We start from the raw sequence: 21,021 nt of genomic DNA on the forward strand, positions 1-21,021 counted from the left end.
GTGGGAGCTGAACATTGAGTACCCATGGACATAAAGATGAGAGCAATGGACACTGGAGTCTGCTAGAGGAGAGAGGGAGGGAAGGGGGTGAGGGACTGCCTATTGTATGCTGTGCTCACTGCCTGGGTGATGAGATCATCTGCACCCTAAACCTCAGTGTTATGATACAGTGTTCCCACGTGGCAAGCCTGCACATGTACCCCCTGAATCTAAAATAAAAGTTGATTTTTTAAAAAAAGATGGTATATTACATAATAATGAAATTTGTCTAGTTATAATAAAAAGCACAAATGAATGGTCAATTCATAAAGAATTTCATTGAAATGTGCCTTGAATAATTTTGCTTTAGTTTAGTTCCAGATGACAGAATGGAATCTGTGGCCAAGTGTATTTCAGTTATTCATCTTCAATTTGTGTTCATACAAGTCACAGAGAGAAAGATGCTGTGTAAGTTCCATAAGGCCTGTCTTGGCAGTTTCTATACATAGTGATTTGCCGCCAGTGCAAGGCAAAAGAATGAGGTGCAAGAATACATTTTCAAACTCTGGTAAAAATGCCAGTGGTACTGATGATTTGATCTAAGATAAACAATTCTTATTCAGTTGTTTGGGCAAACACTCAACTTTCAGTTTGCTTAGGAAAAAATCTAAATATTAAAAAATTCCTAAAATACAAATCAAATTATGATAATGATATCATAATTATCATAATAGTAATAATAACCTTCACTGAAGCCCCAGCATGATTACTACACTGAAACCATGAAATAATTTACTGTATATATTTTCAAAAATGCCTCATTAGTCATTTGAGAGACACTCAAGGTAGGGAAACCAAATCTTCATGCATTTCTTTTATTCTTATAATACTTAATTCACTAATTTGAACATAGAAGGCTATCAACAACTGTTGAATGGCTGCAATATCACCTGTTCTGTAAAGCTAGGCATCCTTGTGAATACACACTTCTATAATAATGAGATTGGTTTCCATGTGCAATCTCCTATAGAGTAGGAACTCTTTAGGGGAACTTCCCTTAGTTTGCTTTAAAAAGAGATTTATACTGTTTCAAGCATTTATAATCTCATAAGGAAATACCATAATATATCCTCTATTTTGTACCTGCAAGTAGGTAATAAATAAGGGATTGGAAGCTGGATTAAATGCTCAATGCTACAGGAATCAGAGAGAATTTGGGAGGTCAAAAGAGGTATAGGGTTCCCAGTCAAGATGATGGGCCCAGCTAAAGCTCCAGCCTGCATTTCCACCTTAGGGTCTCTCAATGCTTGCATGGAGGCAGGGGCCCTAAGGTTTGGTTAATTTAGGTGCCTGGAACTGGACTCCTTGTGAAAAATGAAGATCCAGAAAACGGCAGAATCATTGAGAAAGTCTACCTAAGAGAACCCAATAATAGGCAACAATTTGCTTCTGGGGAGGAGACATAAGAATGATGTTGGAGTATATAGAAAGCTATGTCAAACACAATCAGTAACACTTTAACATTTTTTCAAATTTATTTTTTTTTAAAGCTTAAAACAACAGAAATTTCTTGTCTTGTCATACTAGAGGCTAGAAGTCTGAATCAAAGTGTCAGCGAGGCCATGTTCCCTCTTAAATTTGTAGGGGAGAATCCTTCCTTGCTTCTTCTAGCTTCTGGTGTTTGCCAGCAATCCTTGGGATTCCTTGGCTTACAGATACATCACTCTAATCTTTGCATCTGTCATCACTTGGCTCTCTTCTCCCTGTGTCTTCACATCATCTTCCCTCTGAGTCTCTGTGTCCAAATTTTCCCTTTTTATAAGGGCCTTGTTATAATGGATTAGGAGCCCTCCCTACTCCAGTAAGACCTCATGTTAACTTGTTACACCTACAACCACCTTATTTCCAAATAAGGTCACATTCTTAGGTACTGGAAGGCTAGAACTTCAACATATAAATTCTGGGGTGGTGGTGAGGTAGGATGCAATTCCACCTTTAACAACAACAAAGTCAGAATTCTGAGGAAAGAAGTTGCTAATTTGTAGCCAGGGAATTGACCAAGGACTTTAGTAATTTTGCACGTTTTCTTTTAGGCTCTGAGTCAATACAAGTAGGAAGTTCAGCTGGTTCCCTGGGTGTTCATTCCTGGTTGGAGAGCTGTTTGGGAGGCTGGGAAGGTCCATCGGAAGCATAATTCTATTCCGGAGGTGGCTTGGCAGATGGAGCATATCATGGGTAAAGGCAGTGGTAAAGTCTTGGTGAGGCAAAAAAAGAGGTAGATGAATCCAGACACAATTTGAAATAGACCTTTCTGTTCCAGGTTCACTTCTCAGCATGTCACAGAAAGCAATTCCTACTAGATCTGAGGAAGGTGACTTCTCTCTCAACAAAATGTTACCTTCTTCCAGAGAGTAATAATTTTTTATTAAATAAAAAGCATCTAATGGTACATAAGTGTTTGCTACATTATTTTCTGTATTTTTAATAGCCTAAATATGTATCCAATATATAACAGAATATTTTAATGCAGAAAGTAAGACTTGAAGCCAACCTTAAAGGACAAGTAGGATTTGGAAATGCAGTGATGAGGAAAATAGCACTATACTGTTAAACACAATAGACGCATCTACCTGGCATACCTGGGAGACTAGAAATACTCAGTCCACCTGGTCATCCTGAGAAATACAGGCTTCCTTTCATCCATGGCCTCTTTTCATCTCTACCAGACTGCAGAAGCTGCCATTAAAGATGAGACACTGTATTGGAGACTCTGTCTACTACCCTTCCCTTGCAAGGTCAAAGATGGATTCCTTAGTTTTCTCAAATGGTGATGAGTAACCTCTGTCTCACCAGCAGTGTTTGTCAGGCAGGGTGAGCTGGCACACAGTGTGCCTGAATCCCCACAGGCAGGATTTGGAGCCAATTGTCTACGCTGGGAACCCACAAGGCCCCTCAAGGGGGTTGTGTACACACTGGAGAACTCAATTCCCAAGGCCATGATTAACTTGAGGCTTGTAACTGTGGAAACAGTATTAAAGTCTCAGACTGAAATGGTAAATGGGAAGTGAAATGGGAACTAAAGATTTAAAAATCACTGAAAAAGGGCAACTTTGCAAAAATATAAAAGCTGTACATTTGAAACAGAAATTTAGACTACCCAACTATAGTGAAGAAGTGAGTTGAAGTAATTAGTTGAAATTGAAATCATCTGGTTCATTGCATCAAAACATTTGAATGATTTTCCTCAGTTCTCTGCTTGCCTGCGAAAAGTTGCATTGATTTTGTAGAGCATGCACAGATTTCTGACTATTCCCCATAAAAATAGTGATGCTAAAATATAGTACAGACAGATATCTACGTATTTGAAGGCCTAATATGTGCCAGACATTATACATGAGTGCCATTTGAGAAAAAGAAAGGATTCTAGACAAAAATGAGAATTTTATTTTAGACAAAATAAAAAATAAATGACTTTATATAGTTAGAAGATATATGCTACCTTCTTCTCTCTGGATAGATGCTAGAAATGCACAGCCTCTCCTCATCCTATTATGTGAAATCGTAACAAGTATGACAGGATATACATTTTCACAGCAGTAACAAGGCAACAGCTTTCAAGTTGCTGTACAACATTCTGCGATATATTTTTGTTTGGATTCTAAACCTGTTTGGTCATTTCTAACATTTAATGTACAAATGATTTAAGATTTTAATTTCAAAGAGATTAAAATGTTCTTTCCAAATGCAAATGGTAAGCCACTTTACAACAGTAAATAATTTCAAATAGTTACTACATAAGAACAATTGAGTATTTTTATTATTACAAATATATAAACACACAGAAAAAAATTAAACATACAAAACTCAAAGACTTCCAATTCTACCTATATTTAAATATAACCGGGCCTCTGTCTTGTTAGATTCCTTTGTCAGTTCCCCACTACTGTTCCCCTCCACAAAGGAAATACTACTTTATGACAAGACTTTCTTTGTTTGGTCCCCAGACTGTCCACCAAAGTAGTTAAAGGCTCTGGGCCTTAGGTACAAATCGAGGTGATAGGATTGACGAAATGTAGAACTTTTAGGTACCAGCATTATGTTTGAATTATAAGTATGTGGTTGGCTTTTAGCTATTTACTTTTTAAAGGATAATTGAATCATTTTTGCCTGGCAGGGAGGCAGTTAGTCCCCTCCTGAAGTTATTAGGCAGCCTGGTCTTTCATTTGGTCATACCCAGTAAGAGTCATGACCACACCCAGTGGTCTAGTTAGGGGTCAAAGGCCAAATGTCCATCTCTCTTCCTAAGAGATGCCTCAAGGCTCCTTAGAGAGGTGCTGTCTCAATTCCCAACAGCCACAAAAGGACCCAGCTTCCTTGAGGACCAAAGCTTGCTAGAAGAAATCCACCCACTTCTTTCTAACTCTAATGTGCCCCTCAACCCTTTTTTTTTTAAACCTGGAATCTTTAACTCCATTCTTGGCCAAGGAGTTGGAATGGCAAGAGATTTCCAGGAATAAAAGCAAATGTTCTCTGTTTATGCCTTTGAACTGAATAGAGGACCCTGACCTGTCAGAGACATTTTATACTTTCACCCTTTCCTTTTTCACAATTCTCTGCATTTGTCCTCTGCTATTAGTCACAGGCTAATTATTTTTATTTCTATATTACATATTTCCACCTTTCTCAGGGTCTTACACCTGCTTCCCTCTTCCTAAACGTCCTACTTACACTTCAAACTTAACATTACTCAGACTGAACTTACCTTTCTCCTTCTTCCTATCCACAGTCAAATTTGCTTCTCTTTCTACACTCACGTAATGGAATGAGCTATCATATTTGGGTACCATCCCGACTCTTCCTTCCTTATTCTTCACATGAAGAATGACACCACCATGACATCCAATGAATAGTCAAGTTCTGTCTATTCTACCTGCTAAATATTCCTTGAATATTGAACCCATACTCTCTTTATCTATATTTCCATCATTTTAGTTCAGATCATCATCATGACTAACTGGACTATTTGACTAGAATCCTAATGGGTTGCCAGTTTTCTGTGGTCTCTAATTAATTCCCCATATGGACATCATAGTTATCTGTGTAAAATGCTATCCCAATCAAGCTACTATTCTGTTCAAAACACTCTGAGAAAATCTCATTTTCTAATGAATGATCTTTAACTCCTCCATTCACCAAATTTGCCCTGTCCTTCCAGTCTTAACCTCTTACACCTTTCCACCACACACGTCATACTCCAGGCATCCCTAAGGTTTATTAAACACGCCACATCCTTTTCACATTGTCAGTGCACATGGGGATCAGTGCTAGGGGCTCTTCCTTCTCCTTGGAGACTCAGCCTTTTTGCTACCCTGAATCTTTAGCTCCAGGTAGAAGAGTTAATGATTCCAGTTCAAGATTCATGGTTGGCAAAAACCATTCTGTCAGGCTTCCCTGACTTCCCCTTCCTTCGTTGTTCCTTTCAGTTCTTCAATAGTACTGTGTTGGACTTTAGGATTTTTTTGTTTACATTTTCATAATAAAAATATCATGCTTACTACAACAAAATTTAAGGTACAGATAGATATATGGTAAAAAGTGAAAATATGATTCCCCTTCCTAACCCTTCATCCTAATCCCCAGAAATAACCCTGCTAACCATTTATTGTGTATACTTCCAAATATTTTCTATGTGTACATGGTATAAAACTATATGTACATATCATACATAATATATATTACTATTAAATACAAATAGGATTGAACTATACATTTTGTTCCACAACTTTTTTCATTAATATATCTGAGATATAGTTCTATATTTATAATATATACCATCATCAAATATCATGCTTTGATTCTCATCTAATAATTTCTTATTTTTAAGATTAGTTTATTCCACTCATTTCTGTTATTTCAACAGATTTAGATGTGTTTTATTACTTTGTTTATTTTGTTTTTATTCTTCCTTAGTTTTCAGTCTTTTGCTATATTTTCTGTTTTTTAGTTGTTATTCTACTTTTTTCTTCCCATGTCTATATTTATAACATAAAATAAGGCATGAAAATATATTTAAGCCATTATTTCTTGGTCTATAAAATTTAGGAAGTCTTTATTAACTTCTGCCATGAAAAATGAGAAAATATACCACTCTTCCCACCAATTCTCATAACCTCCCAGTTTTTGTAATTATATTATTATTTCTATATTGTTATATCTAATGATATTGACATTATATTCTGTGTATTAGAGACTACCCAGAACTCTCCATGGTCAATATAAGTGAAAGTAAAGTGATACTTTCAGTCTTAGGCAGTTAACAATGAGGATGCCTTCTCCACCCTCTCTCTCTCTCTCTCTTCCGTCTACAAGCTGGATGGGTCCAGGGTCACCCTAAAACTCATTAAAAATGGTGGAACTACACAAAGGCAGACATCTGAGCCCCCAGATCACTGCATGGATCAGAGGGTACCAATCAGAAACCACATTAAATAGTGACCTTAGTTAAAAACAAACTTTTATTGTGTTAAGCCACTAAGATATGGGTATGTGTTAGCACTGCTTATGCCGATGAATATGTGCTGAAACCATAATTTCTACAGTTCTATAGTGATAGTTACACATTCAAATGGATTCAGTGCTCATGACTAGTCTTTTATTTTTAGAAGGATGTCACCATTCTCGAATTCTATATTTTGATTTATCTGTTTTTCAGCTGGGTTTCATATCAAATCACTTCTTTCAAGTGAGGCTCATGAGTGCTCTATTTCCTGAGGCGTTATATGTTTGCGAATATATTTATGGTGTTTTTAACAATAAATAACAGCTTGGCTGGATATTAAACCCCGATTCAATCTTTATTTCTATTTTTTCTTCTCTCTTTGAACTCTGCTGATATTTTCCAATGCCTTCTGGCACTGAGAGTTGCTGTGAAAAATACTCTGGCCTGAGGCTAGTCTGTCTTGCAGCTCACTTGCCTTTCCTGTCCCTCGTCTCATAGAAATCTTTAGCTTTAAAGTTAGAAAACTTCACCAGGATATTTCTTTGGGTTGATAGTGCCTATAATCTGGTATGCCCTTATAGTCTACGGATTCCAGAGCCTATTTCAGTAATATTTTCTATTATACATTTGAATGATTTTTCATCTAAACCTTTTGGTCTCATCTTCAAAGACACTAATTATGCAATTATATATTCTTCGTCTTTCTATCTCAGCACATTATTTTATGCACTTATTTTTTCTATATTCTTTGTCTTTCTATCTCAGCACATTTTATGTGCTTATTTTCTCTAAACGCTTGTATGTTTTTATTCAGCTAAAATTCTTTCAAGTCTGCACTCTATGTCCTTATATTTTTTTCAGCAGACTCTTTCCTATTTCTTTTGTTTTAAATGTGATTTCAATTTCTCTAATTTTTTTTTTTTACTACCGTCATTTATCTTCTGAATTCTGACAATTTATTCGTTGTGATTGTTGTAGACAAGATATGGACTGTCTTGATTGTATCCAACAGGAGATGACACAAAACTTATGTTTATAGTTTCTTGGTCTTTTGCATTCATTTTTGTTTTTGTTTGCTTTTTAGACAGAGTTTTCACTCTTGTTGCCTAGGCTGGAATGCAGTGGCGCGATCTCAGCTCACTGCAACCTCCACCTCCCAGGTTCCAGTGATTCTTCTGCCTCAGCCTCCCGAGTAGCTGGGATTACAGGCATGTGCCACCACACCCAACTAATTTTTTTGTGTGTGTGTATTTTTAGTAGAGACAGGGTTTCACTACATTAGCCAGGCTGGTCTCAAACTCCTGACCTCAGGTGATCCGCCCACCTTGGCCTCCCAAAGTGCTGGGTATACAGGCATGAGCCACCATGCCCAGCCCTCCATTCATTTTTAAGTCTTTTTTTTTTTTCTTTTAGGAGTTCAGCTTCTGTTTCTCTCTTAAAATCCTGCAATAACTTTCTATCCTGTTTAGAGTTAAATTCCATCATGTGGGCTCACAAGGCCCTGCTTTATCTGACTCCTAGTAGCTGTGAGCTTCATCTCATAGACCTTTTTCAAGCCACTCTGTCCTTTTTCCAGTTCCTATGCTCATTTTCCCCTTATGGGCTTGGCGTGCACCTGCCTGCTGCCTGGGGAAGTGTTCACCATTATGGGGTGGGGGCTCCTTCTGGTTGTTTAGCTCTGTCTTAACATCAGTTCCTCAGAGAGGCCTTCCCAGCCTGACCACTCTCTATCAGATCACCCTGCTCTCTTTTCCTCATAGCATTTATCGCTAGCTGACAGTTTCTTGTTTGTTTATTGTATAATCTTACTTTACAAAAATCTGGGCTTCATTGGTGTAGGGCCTTGTTAGTCTAGTTTTCTGCTGTCTCCTCAAGACCTGAAACAGTGCCTGGCACATAGTAGGTATTTAATAAATGCTTGTGAAATGAAGGGACACATGAATTATGATAACCAACACTGTAGTTATCAAGTGAAAGAATCTGAGTTATATGATAGGCTTGGAAGGGGTAACAAACCTAGGCCTCATGCTTGAGGAAGGTATGTTCAATTTAGTTTACCTGTAATACTGAATCATTAAAAAACACAAATTTAGCACAATTTGTATTTGATTTAGAATTAACATGTCTCTGACACTTTGACTACGAAAACATTTAAGTGGGAGCAAAATCAAAAGTCTCATCGACTTTTTGAAACTCACTTTCTTTTTCTTTTTCTTTCTTTTTTTTCAGGCGGAGTCTCGCTCTGTCACCCAGGCTGGAGTGCAGTGGCACAATCATGGCTCACTGCCAACTCCGCCTCCTGGGTTCAAGTGATTTTCCTGCCTCAGCCTCCCAAGTAGCTGGGACTGCAGGTGCCCACCATCACACCCAGCTAATTTTTGTATTTTTAGTAGAGACAGGGTTTCACCATGTTGGCCAGGATGGTCTTGACCTCTTGACCTCGTGATCCACCTGCCTTGGCCTCCCACAGTGCTGGGATTACAGGCGTGAGCCACCGTGCCTGGCTGAAACTCACTTTTAGTAGGCAATATCAATATATATTTTATGCTATATTGATTGTACATTAAATTCAAATGTATCCAGTGTTAGTGCCCATTTCTTGCTAATTTGAGTTTTAAAATTTACCTTTCTAATTATATAAGTTAATGCATATGATAGAACATTTAGAAAACATAATGAATTAGAAAAGAGAAATAAGTATTATTTCTTTTGGGATAATCATGTATCCCATCACCCTGGGATAAGGTTGTGGTATTTTTAGCGTTTTTTTTTTTTTTTTTTTTTTTTCCTGATACATAGGTTATATCATATAATGTATATATGTGTATATGCATATACTCACATATATCATACAAATATTTATCCATTTTCATGTGATGCTATAGCTACTACATTTCTATGGCTTTCCACTTTCCATTATATGGGCAGGAAACACTTTATTACCCAGTCCTGATGTTTTATTCTGCGTGGTAGCAGTTTTAATATAATAATATTCCTGGATTCTTCCTCTCATCAGTCTCCCTAGGAGAGGGAAAGTGACTTGTGTAATTGGTGCATTTGGAATAAGATAGTGGGGCATGTGTAGCTCTGTGCTTTCCTTTAGGGTTCTGCCTGCCTGTAAAGACCATATAATCTGGTCTGTTCTTTGCACATGGTAAAGTAAGCCCCAAAGCCATTGTCCCTGTAGGGGAGTGCTGCGGTTTACCATTGCTGCCTGTGACTGGTGAGAAAATTTGGTTGAAGCAGATGCAGTCATAACAGAATATCACTTTCATGCTTTGAAGTCACAAATTCAGCAGCTCTGTCAGCAATAGAATTGACATTTTGATCTCCGTAAGCCCAATTCCTCTGTCTTTTCCAGGCAGGAGAGAGAGCTGTTATGTCTTTTCCACTAAAACACCAATACATGGCACCAAAAAGTCAGACCAAAAAAATGGGCTCTACAACTTTACAACTTTTCTTGCTAGGTGGCCTTATTTCAGCACAGATATCTATGCTTGTAGACAGGTCAGAGAAACATCATAGTAAATGGTGTTATGGAAGTCAGGAGTAGAGAGTTTCCAAAAGAGGTTTCTCAACACAGCCAGATACTGCTGGAGGTTAAGGAAAATGTGAAAAGAAAAAGGCTGGCTGATGTGTTAATGAGTAGGTAATTGGAAGCCTTTAAGTCCTGATACTCAAAATGTGATTCAAGGTGCATTGGGAGGCCATGTGATCCTCACTGCAACTCACATGAAAAGTGCAAGTTCCTTGCGCAGCCATATAGGTGCATTCTGTACAACTGCAGACTTTTTTATGCCAAAGCGTTATTGAGTGAGTTTTTAAGGGTTGGTACAATTTGGTCTTAGTAAACTAAAATTAGTATGTTGTTAGTATATTGACCCTTTTAAGAGGTGAAGGAGTGAGGTATAATGAAGAAATAGGCAGGACACCCAGACCAATTTTGGTCAGAACAAAAGGGTAAAGAGGATGGTAAACAGAGAGAATACATTTTTTCCCCATAGTTTTAAATAACTATGACCTTTATACTACAGCAACAGTATCTTAGATGACTTACTCTTCCTTCTTAAGCTCCTTATATTACTGATGAGCTACCCCTTTTAACACATGAAATAACAATACTAACAGTATTGGTAAGAATAATACGTTGAGACATTTCATAAACAGTTACAATACCAACTTCATGAGTTTTTCATATCTTTGCTCAGTTGTTATGATCAATTGATAAGCTAATTAAAACAATTCACAAAAGAGCTAAATGAGTATTGATAGAGAGTGAGAAAAGATACCTAAATTTCTTGTTTATAAAGGGTAAGACCTTGTGGACAAGGACAATATTCAGGAGCTTCTTGAATTTTGTGCTCACACATTTAAAAGTGCTTGCCTGTTTTCTAAACTGCTAGGGAGCCTGAGCACAGCTTAACAAAATAAATATTTTTGTGTGTTCAGATGTCGCAGGTAGGAGAGCAAATACCAATCAAAAACTGCCACAGTATCAAATAATAGTTAAGATATGGGTTAGTAAGGCAGACTTGGGTTCAAACCTGGGTCGAGTGGCCTTGGTCAAATTTCTTCTCAGTAGAAGAAAATGAGGCTCAGTTTCTTCACCTGACACATGCATCCCTTTCATAGTCTTTAATGTGGACCCTACGTGAGCTATTGATAGGGGATCTTTGGGGTGTCGATTTTCTGGCCAGAAACCTCTGTGGCTGGTGGCACCTTTGCCCAAGTTCTTGTTCTGCATTCAGGAAGAATGAGGTATGTAGACAAGTGAAGGGTGAACAAGACAAAGATGAGCTTTATTAAGTGTTAGAACAGCTCAATGCAGACCCACAGTTGATAGCTTTTCTCTGTAGGCTAGTCATTTGTGGAGTGTTCAGCTCTCAGCAGAGAGGAGGCCCTGGAGAGGGTAGCTCCTCTCTGCTACTGGTCGTCCAGACATCTACTGCTGTCAACAGAGAGGAGGCCCTGGAAAGGACTGTTCCTCTCTGCAGCTGGTAGTCCCATCTCCCCACGTCTCTGAAACTCTCAGTAGAGAGGGTAGCTCCTCTCTGTAGCTGATTGTTCTGTCCTCTCCTACTTTCAGCAGAGAGGATAGCTCCTGTCTGCAGCTGGTTGTCTCCTCTCCCTCTTCATCTCTCCACCCTCTGCCTGCTCTGGCTGAGGCCTTTATGGGTCTCAGAGGGTGGGGAAGTGCATGCTAATTAGTTCATAGGCAGCCATGGGTGGGCCCAGGAAAAAGCACCATGAGCTCCTGCTCTGGGTCTGCAGGACTGGCAGCCCCGGCCCCCAGGCTTTACTGGGGACCTGCCATTTTCTGCCCAGGAGCCTGCCTCCCATGGCCATCCATGGTGCCCAGGCTGCTGGAACCAAGAGACACCCGCAGGTCAGCATTCAGCTGCCCTCAGTCCCCCTTTAGTTTCCCCTCTTTTTGGCACCCAAAGTCTGGGGGGTGTAAGGCTGTGGAGGGCTGACACGTCAGCACTGCCCTGAGCAGTGGGCTCAGCCCCAACCCTGCTCCCAGATGAGAGCAGGTGCCCAGAGTAGGGAGAAGTCAGGCAGCAGAAACAGGCACTCCAGCCTGCAAGGGTAAGAATGCAGGGATGCCTGGGTCTGCAACTCAGGTTTGGGTGGCTGCAGCTGGGAGCAGAGGAAGCAGGTTCCTGCTTGCCCAGTGGAGCAGGAGGCCTAGATCCGCAGCCCTGACTTGGGCAGCTGCAGCCTTGCCCAGGAGGGCGGGGCTTCTGCCTACTCCCGGCTCCCGAGAGCACAGGGGTGCCCAGGTTGCAGCAGTGGCCTGGACACCTGCAGTTGCACCTGGGGAGCTCCCACTTGCCAACTTGGAAGGGGCAGGGCTCTCGCTTATGCCGGCTCCGCAGGCTCCATGGAGCAGGGCACCTGGCCACGCCCCCTGGCAGCCTGAGGCGGGGGCTCCAGGTCCTTGCTGGGCTTGCGCTAGTAGCGGGGCTGGATGGATGCTGCCGAGAGCTCTACCTGTCTCTCGGAGCTTCGCCTGTGGCCCGGGAGCTCAGGGGCTAGCCAGAGCTCCCCCTTGCCCCGAGCACAACCCAGCCCCGCCCCATTGGGCGGTCCCCAGGGCAGCGGGCTGCCGCTGGGGGGGTTTGTCTGCTTCCTCCCGATACCCTCCCTGCAGCGGCCGGCGTGATGGCAGCCGCCGCACCAGATGGCCACCACTGACGTCACTATTAGCTATAAAACAGCTAGAAGTGGCAGATAAAAGGTAACAGTAAACTAGGCTTGAAGATATGTGTTTACTACACATCAATGTTGACAATGATTACCTTAGTGACTTCTTTGAATATTCAGTACAAGGGGAAGTGGAGGAACAACTTTGTTGATGAAATGAAGCTCTTGAACGTAGTAACCAGAATAGTAATAATATCAACATTAAAAAGTGGCCTGATTGGATTTGCAGTGTTTACAGTTAAGGAGCTTTCACCAAAAGTCAATCAGAAACTCTAGGCCCCAGGAAAAAGCAATGGTCAAAACAATTTGGTTTTGCTGAAATGCTATCATTTGTTTCTGGAGAGAATATATATATTCGAGGTTGAAGGTCAAAACGGCACATTTTAAGAACAGTTATTTGAGTTCAGTATCTCTGTTTCCATTCACTCTCCATCCTGCGCCTTCACATTACAGCTTCTGTGAACATGCAACTCAAATCCTAAATCGTGTAGAAGACTCTTTAAAGACATTGAATTAAATTCATATTCATCTTTCTTTTCATTTGTACCACTACAAATTAAATATTAATATTGAAACAAAGCCAAATTTAATGATTTAGAATAGAATCCTGTATCCTACTCATTTGAAATGCTTTTTATAACCTAGTTTTTCCTTCATTTCATTAATCTCTGTCATCTATTTTAATATTACCTCTTAATTAGTGTCCCCTTTCACATCCCCTAATAACATTCTTGTGATAAAAACTTTTCTTTCACCTGCAAAGACCTAAAATTTAGAAATTAAATGAAGAACTTTTGTACATTGTTCTGGAAATTTTAAATTCTATACAATTTTGAGTAAGCCCCCATCCTTATAAGCTGTTTTTAAAAATTATGAAATGGTGAAGGTCTCCACTCTTCCAAGTACAAATTCACTGGAGGAGATAAAGCTTCCATAAAATCTGAAATAATACTCTGTATACTTTTTATGATAGTATCATTTCTGTACTTTGTGACTTCATGTCCATTTATGCTTGTAAAAATATTTTTATAAAAGTTACAGACAGGTCTATGGATGAAATAGAAGAAAACAGATTTAATGCAAAGTTCTTTAGAGACAGGAGAAAAATCACGATTTAACCACAAATAGATATCATCCTGGGTACAGTAAACAAACATAATAGTGAGTTACTTGCTTTTAACAGAGTATTCAATTCTCATTATTATATGTTTGAGTCAACAGAACTTTCCACCTTCCACTCCCCCGATTATGTTTTCAATCTTTTATTGGGATGTTATTTTTCCCAGTTATTCTTGTTCCTTGTTCTCTTTCAGCCTCCCCTCAGTTATTACTCCCCTCCCCTTCCTTCAGTATTTCTCATGCTGATGGCAGAACCCAGGAGCCAAAGCTTGAGTTGAAAATGACTGGAATCAGGGTCAGGCAGAAACCCTGTGTGGACAAAAGCTCAACACTCAGGCAAATGTCTGAAAAACGAGGTCAGACAAATTCAGGTTTCTACATCCAGCACCATCAAAATAACAAAACTCTAATCATCACAGCCCTGACTTCTTCATTCATGGAGCTTTTCTGAAAGGACAGAGAAGACTTTTCACTACACTGTTCAGTAAGAATTGAGACCAAGATTACTTCGAAGTGACATTTAGGGATGCTTAGAAGTAGATATACATGGGCAAAATACTAATCCTTCAGCCCCCAAGAACTTTGCATTCTAGTCATAAACTGATACTGTCCTGAGTCATTGAATATATACATACTACTTTTTTTTTTTTTTAATTAAGAAATTAACAATCCTTACAGGTCATTGGAGCTTTATTTCAGATGTAGGTGAAATAAGGAGATGGCTACCTTTTATGTGCTTATATTCAATCAACAGGAATAGATTCTTTGGGGACTTTCAGCTGATCATGTGCAAAAGCTTAAGCTCTGAAGGGGCACAGAGACCACACAAGCTCTGAAACATCAGTCTGATTACAAGGGTAGTTTGAAGTCTAATGCTCCGTGGAAGGGTGTTATACCTTTACTTTTATTTTTATTCCCTCCGTGAAGTAGTTTATGTTTCACTTCAATGGCTGTAATAGGATTCTGTGTTTTCACTCTTCCGGTGAACTACACAATTCTCCAAGAAACACGGTAAAATGAAATGAGGTTTTTTGGCATGTGCTTTTAAGATGCAAATAAAAACTCTGATTTAATGTCCTTCAACTTTTATTCCTAGTAATCTTGATTTTTTTCTGTCACAGGGGGAATTAATAATTTTCTGCATAGTTAAAATGAATAAAGGCAGAGTGTGGAGTAAGTTTTAGCTAGTGTTTTTGTGGTCCTTTCAACTGAAGAAGGATATGGCAAAATAACAACAAGCATATAATTTTCCACAATGTGTTATTTTAGTGATTAGCACCTTGAGAACCATCTCATTTCTAGAAAAGAAAGATTCTGAGTGATGTTGTCTGCAGCATAACTTTAAAGCACAACATGACTCTGCCTATTTCATCCTGTTATTACTTCTCAATTACCACAGTAAGATTCTTTTTTTTTTCTTTTAGGAAGATTGGGGTCATGGTATTTATTAGCATTGCACTATGTCTGATCTAATTATTAAATTGTTAGAAGTGCATATATTGATCAGAAAAACAAGGGAGACTATTTATAGCTTATTCCTTTTTGTGACAGCTAAATATAGAAATGGCTAATTTGATACAACAGAATCCAGCATCAATTATCAACTGAGTAATTCGCAATAGCAATTTTAAAAATTAACTTGAAGACTATGAATGCTGTAGGGCAAGATATTTTGGTGTACAAGGCTAAGAAGCCACATCTTCTTTAAAGCTTGATTTCTTTTAAATGATAGATTTAAACAGGTTAGTCCTCCTCATATTAAAAACTATATATGCAACAAATATTAAAAGAAAATCACTAAAAACTTTCCTTTCCCTTTAGTCTGAAATCTTGCCGCTAAGCCCTAAATCCTGCTTGGAAATTCTTGCCAAGCCATAATTTGGCATTATTACCTGCTCATGTCTCACACCAGAGATGTACTTAAAAAAATAAAATCAAATCTGGCAGCCCTTTATTTTGTGGGAAACAGAGCTTGACTTCTTGAATCAAATAATTTATTTGGGCCATCTTGATGACTGTTTTCTGCAATATTGAATCAGACAGAAAGTTAATCCAATTTTGTTATTAAGATGGATGTAAACACCAGATGCATTATTTTTTGACATTGTGATTCATCATCAAGGACCACAGATAAAATTAAAATTATCTATAACTTTGTACCAACAGCAGAATCATTATATTGTTTTTAAATATTCAAACTAAATTCTTATTTTTAATCTTTGTTGTCTGGAACTTTGTACAATGCCTAGAACACAGTGGAAACTAAATACATACTTTTTGAAATAAACAAGTGAAATAAACATTGTGTGAGGTTTTTCACCTGAGGATAGCACTTTCTATACAGATTAACTAATAAATTTATATATCATTTTTAACAAGAGCCATATTTAAGTCAACGTTAGAGTAAGGTTCTTGGTTTACTGATGAAAAACAAGAAAGCTGAGTTCCCCAGCTGGGAATTTAGCTGATGATGTCTCATAGCACTGACTTTCACTCACTGGACCCCACATGCAATTATAACAGAAGCTACTGACTAGTGTTTTAGTGAAGTCTGCACACAAACACAGGGTACCCGGGATGTCAATATTATAAAAATGTCTAGATTTAGTGAATTAACCCACTGTAATCCTCTCTCAATTTTCGTTTCTAGTCGTAGTCATCTTTTCCCCGATGTCAGTGTGGGAACCACACTAAACAAAACAAAGAAAATATCTGCTCCACTCAAGGTCCTTTACGAACTTTTGAGTTCTGTTCAAGTGAACATATTTGTAATTCTACTCTCCTTAGGATGATTATGAATTTTACAAGAAACTCCTTATGATTGTGGTAGGATCTTTGTTAAGATATTTTGAATGGTTGCATAGCATTTTCTTTTAATTTCAGACTTTTAGGCTAAAGATATTTCCCTAGATATCACAGAGGTTCTATGCTGACTCATTTATCTACATTTACATGAACAGATATAGACATAAATCTTAATATTTACCCTTCTAAGCTCTCAACATTACACCAAGGACCCTCTGCCTGTCATGAGAGATTATCTTACCTGTTTGGAAACTGACTGCATGTTGTGATGAAGTTGGCTTCCATTGGTACTGTTCTTTCTGTTATTTCCTCACCATAGCAAGCAGGACTAATCGTAAAGCTTTCTAAGCTTGTGTGCTGAGATGAAGCCTCATTTAGTCACCTGGAGGTAACCGCCTGGTACTATTTCTAGAGACATTGCGGATCCCAGGTCTACTGTAGCAGCCTGTGCTTTCCCAAGAGATATCCCAGGTGCTTGCTGTTTCAACAGTTTACTAGAATTGAAATTCATGGGGATTTTTTTTCCATGGGAATTAGCAAAACTGTAAGATGAGAACTTTATGGGCTGTGGACAAGGTGTGTTGCATGAGGAATGTTTTTATCTTCCTGACTTAAAAAATATTAAATGCTCATAAGCTATTTTCATAATAAGCACAAATTTCTTTTCAAAGTTCCACTATTTCCACCAAAATTTTCTTACTTGGTGCTAGGGGCTTTACAGATATCTTATTTTAGCAGTCAGCATGACTTAGAAACAAGGATTATTATTAATTTTTATATTGATGAGCAAATTAAATGGACTCAATCAGAGGCAAAGTAACAAATCTGGGGTTCAAATACTGGTTGGTCTGATTTTCAAACTGATGATTTTTTTTTCTCACCATACCATACGCATACCATTATGATTGAACCCAGAGGGATTTCAGATAACTGTTGTAATTATTATTATTAGAGAAATATTTGGTCTAAAAACTAGATGGCAAGAAAAAATTAAGACATTATCGCCGTCTTTTAGAAGCTAATAGTCTGATAGAAAAAGGGTAGTTGAAACAGTAGGAATTCCATGAATTATGGACTCAAGTTATATGACATAACTCTAGCAAGGTTGCAATAAAACTTAATCATTTATACATTACTGGGCACATGGAATTGATTTTAAGGCAATAGGACACTGTTAAGAGTCTTAAAAATGTTCATCATCTTTAATCCAGTAATTCCCCATCTGCAAATTTATCTTAAGAAAATGATCTCAATGAATAAAAAATAAGCAGGCACAAATATTTGCTTTGCGACATAATAGTAAAAAATCAGAAGCAACTTAAATGAACATCAACAGTAAAAAGGATAATGTGACATCAACAGGATATAATTGTCTAATTCTTCCTTTCATTCCTGCATCATTAGTTCACCCTTTCTACTAGATCTTTCTAATTTATATTCAAATGTGTTATAATATTTCTCACATTAAAACAAAAGCCGAACAAATCCAAATATCCTGTTATCCGGCTACCGTTTCTTTTTGTTAATCACAGTTTAAACAAAAGGTCTCAAAAGAGTTGCCCATATTTATTGTTTCTAATTCCTCTTTCCACCTCCCATTCTCCCTGTATCAGCTCCTGTTAAACTAAACCAGGATTGCTACATCCAATGTTCAATCCTTAATCTTCCTCCTGTTGACTTTCCTCCTTTACACAAATGATTCCTTCCTCTGCCCTGATACCGTTTCCTGCCTAGGCTTCCAGCGTGCCACATTTTCTTAGTTTTGCTTCTCATTGGCCATTCCTTTTCAAGTTTCCTTTGCTTATTTGTCCTCATCTTCCTCACCTCTATACAATGGACAGCCCAATGCTCAATTCTTATTCTCTTCTTTTCCTCTATAGTCTCAAATTAAGCAGGATCTCTCCCTTAGAACTCAAGACTCATGCATCCAGTTGCATCCTTGACATACCTCCTTAGATAACTAACTGGATCTTGTCCACACTGAACTCCTGATTCCTACTCTACTCACCTCTACCCTGCATCTGTTCCTCTGTCAATTCTCTTTCTTTCCATAACTAACAACTTCAATCTTTCCTGCGCTCAGGTTAAAAAACCAGCCATCCCGGGAGGCAGAGGTTGCAGTGAGCCGAGATCGCACCACTGCACTCCAGCCTGGGCGACAGAGGGAGACTCCATCTCAAAAACAAAAAAACAAAAAACAAAAAACAAAAACAAACCAGCCATCATTCTTGTCTCCCTTCTTTCCCTCCAGAGTTGGTAAAACCGGTTAGCATTAACTATGAACAATTTTCAGAACAAGACCATTTCTACCACCTCCACATCTATCATGGGCCAAAGCCACTGCCAAAGCAGGTCTCCCTGCTTCCACTCTGCCTTTTATAGTTTATTTTCTGCAAAAACCTGGAGTAATTTCTGAAGCCACAAATTAGATCATGCCAGTACTTTAAAAAAAAAACCCTCTGAAGGCTTCTAACTCATTCAGAATAAAATTATAATCTGACATGGTCCTATTTGATCTCTCTAATAGCACCCCCCCCCATCTTCCACCACTCTTCCTCATCTTCCACTTCATGTTAGTCTCCTTGCTGCTTTTCAAACACACCAAGCCCCCGCCAGCCTCAGAGCCTTTTTAAACTGTCTCACTGTTAGAAATCCTCTCTCTGAGATATCTGCAGGGCTCACTCCGTCCCTTCATTCAGGTCTCTACTGAAACATTACCTTTTCAGAGATGCCTCCGCTAATCAGACTTTTTTAGAATACCACCCTTCCTGTCACCGTCTGCCTCCTTACCTTGCTTTATTATTTTTTTCCTTAGCACTTCTCATCATTGATGTGTTATGTTCTGTTCCTATTAGAAGGTATGCTTCAAAAGAGCAAGGATTTTGGCTGTTTGGCTTACTGATGATCCACAGAGCCTAGATAATGCTTGGCTTATGGCAGAAGCTCAATAAATATCTTTCGGATGAATGAATAAAGGTCTATAATATTAGGTGAAATAAACATAATGCAAATATATGTATATGGTAATTACAACTACATAAATCTGTTAGTCTATAAGATGTAATGGTTTTATAAGATCCAAAAAATGCAAAATAGTTGTGGGTGATGGAATTTGAATAAAATATTTTGTTGAGCCAATTGCAGATATTTTTAAAATACAAAATTACCATGTCTATCTGGAAAATGATGGCAGTTGACTGTTACAGAGAATGCAGTGGCTATTTTTGAGAAATGACTTGCTTCAACCACATATCTCAGAGGCAAAAAACCACAATGATTTCAGAGTTAATACCACTCTCCACATTTGGACATCATTTCCCATTAGGTACAGCACACCAGTTAAGTGCTATGATTCAAAGTCAGACTGTCTGGGTCTGAAGCATAACTCTTCAACTCAGCTGGATAAACCTGGGCTAGTTACTTAACCTCTCACAAGGTCAGTTTCTTCATCTGAAAGAGAAGATAATGGTCTACTGTGTCTGAAGTTGTTAAGGGGATTGATTGAGAAAGCTTCTAAGATGTGTAGGATGTTGCCTGGAACCTAATATGCACTCAATAAATGTTACCATTAAGTAGTTTTGTTATTATTAAGTTGGGCAGAGATTTTCACAGACGAAATTCAAAATGGTTAAATGACGACTAATAAGTGGCAGAATTAGGCCTTCTTACCCCATATTTAATTTTTCAACTATGTCATGTGGCTATTCTTCAGGAGACAAGTAAAGATTGGACCCATTCTGCTTAGTATGGTTGTCTCTTGGTGAACTTTTTTGTCATATCTCATATCTATGTCATAATTTACTAATAGTGGCATCTCATAAGTGATGTAAATTTCAAACTTATATTTTACAATTAGCTTATTTTAAAAATATGGACAATAAGATGTAATTATTTTAAAGACTGTTTAAAAACTTTACGTTTCAGATAATTAAAAAATTTTCATATAGGGGATAGATATTAAGAAAAACACTAAATTTTGTACACATGCTGACTTCTGTTATATGAGAGGTCTTCAAAATCTTCATGGAAAATGCATATTGTGAAAAAAAGATGCATCAATTAAAATTTTTTTTGCACAAAATAAACTCAAATGAACTTGTTGTAACATGTCTGAACAGGATCTAGTTTGAGGCACTAAGAAGAATGAGATATCAGTTTGAAAAGAGCCCCTGTCAGAGCGACATTAATTCTTCCAAAATTGAAGAATTTTAGCAGAATTCTTTCTATTTAAGGAAAGACAAAAACCAAATTTATGGTGAAGTTTGGATAGAAGAATAGTGAAATCATTAATGATCTACTAAAAGTTTATTGGGACAATGTACCAAAGATATCAGCAGTTTACCAATGGATAACTCGTTTTAAGAAGGAATGAGACAATGTTGAATGTAAAGCCTGCAGTGCAGATCATATCA

The 21,021-nt window shown here is 38.2% G+C and overlaps 1 protein-coding gene across 2 annotated transcripts in view; it reads right to left on the minus strand.

Moving 5' to 3' along the window:
• The window catches only part of PTPRR (protein tyrosine phosphatase receptor type R), a 277,720-nt gene that overhangs the window by 132,385 nt on the left and 124,314 nt on the right, over window positions 1-21,021 (minus strand). The window lies entirely within an intron of this gene.

The sequence above is a fragment of the Macaca mulatta genome, chromosome 11, assembly GCF_049350105.2.
Source record: "Macaca mulatta isolate MMU2019108-1 chromosome 11, T2T-MMU8v2.0, whole genome shotgun sequence".
In the NCBI taxonomy this organism is placed as follows: Eukaryota; Metazoa; Chordata; class Mammalia; order Primates; family Cercopithecidae; genus Macaca; species Macaca mulatta.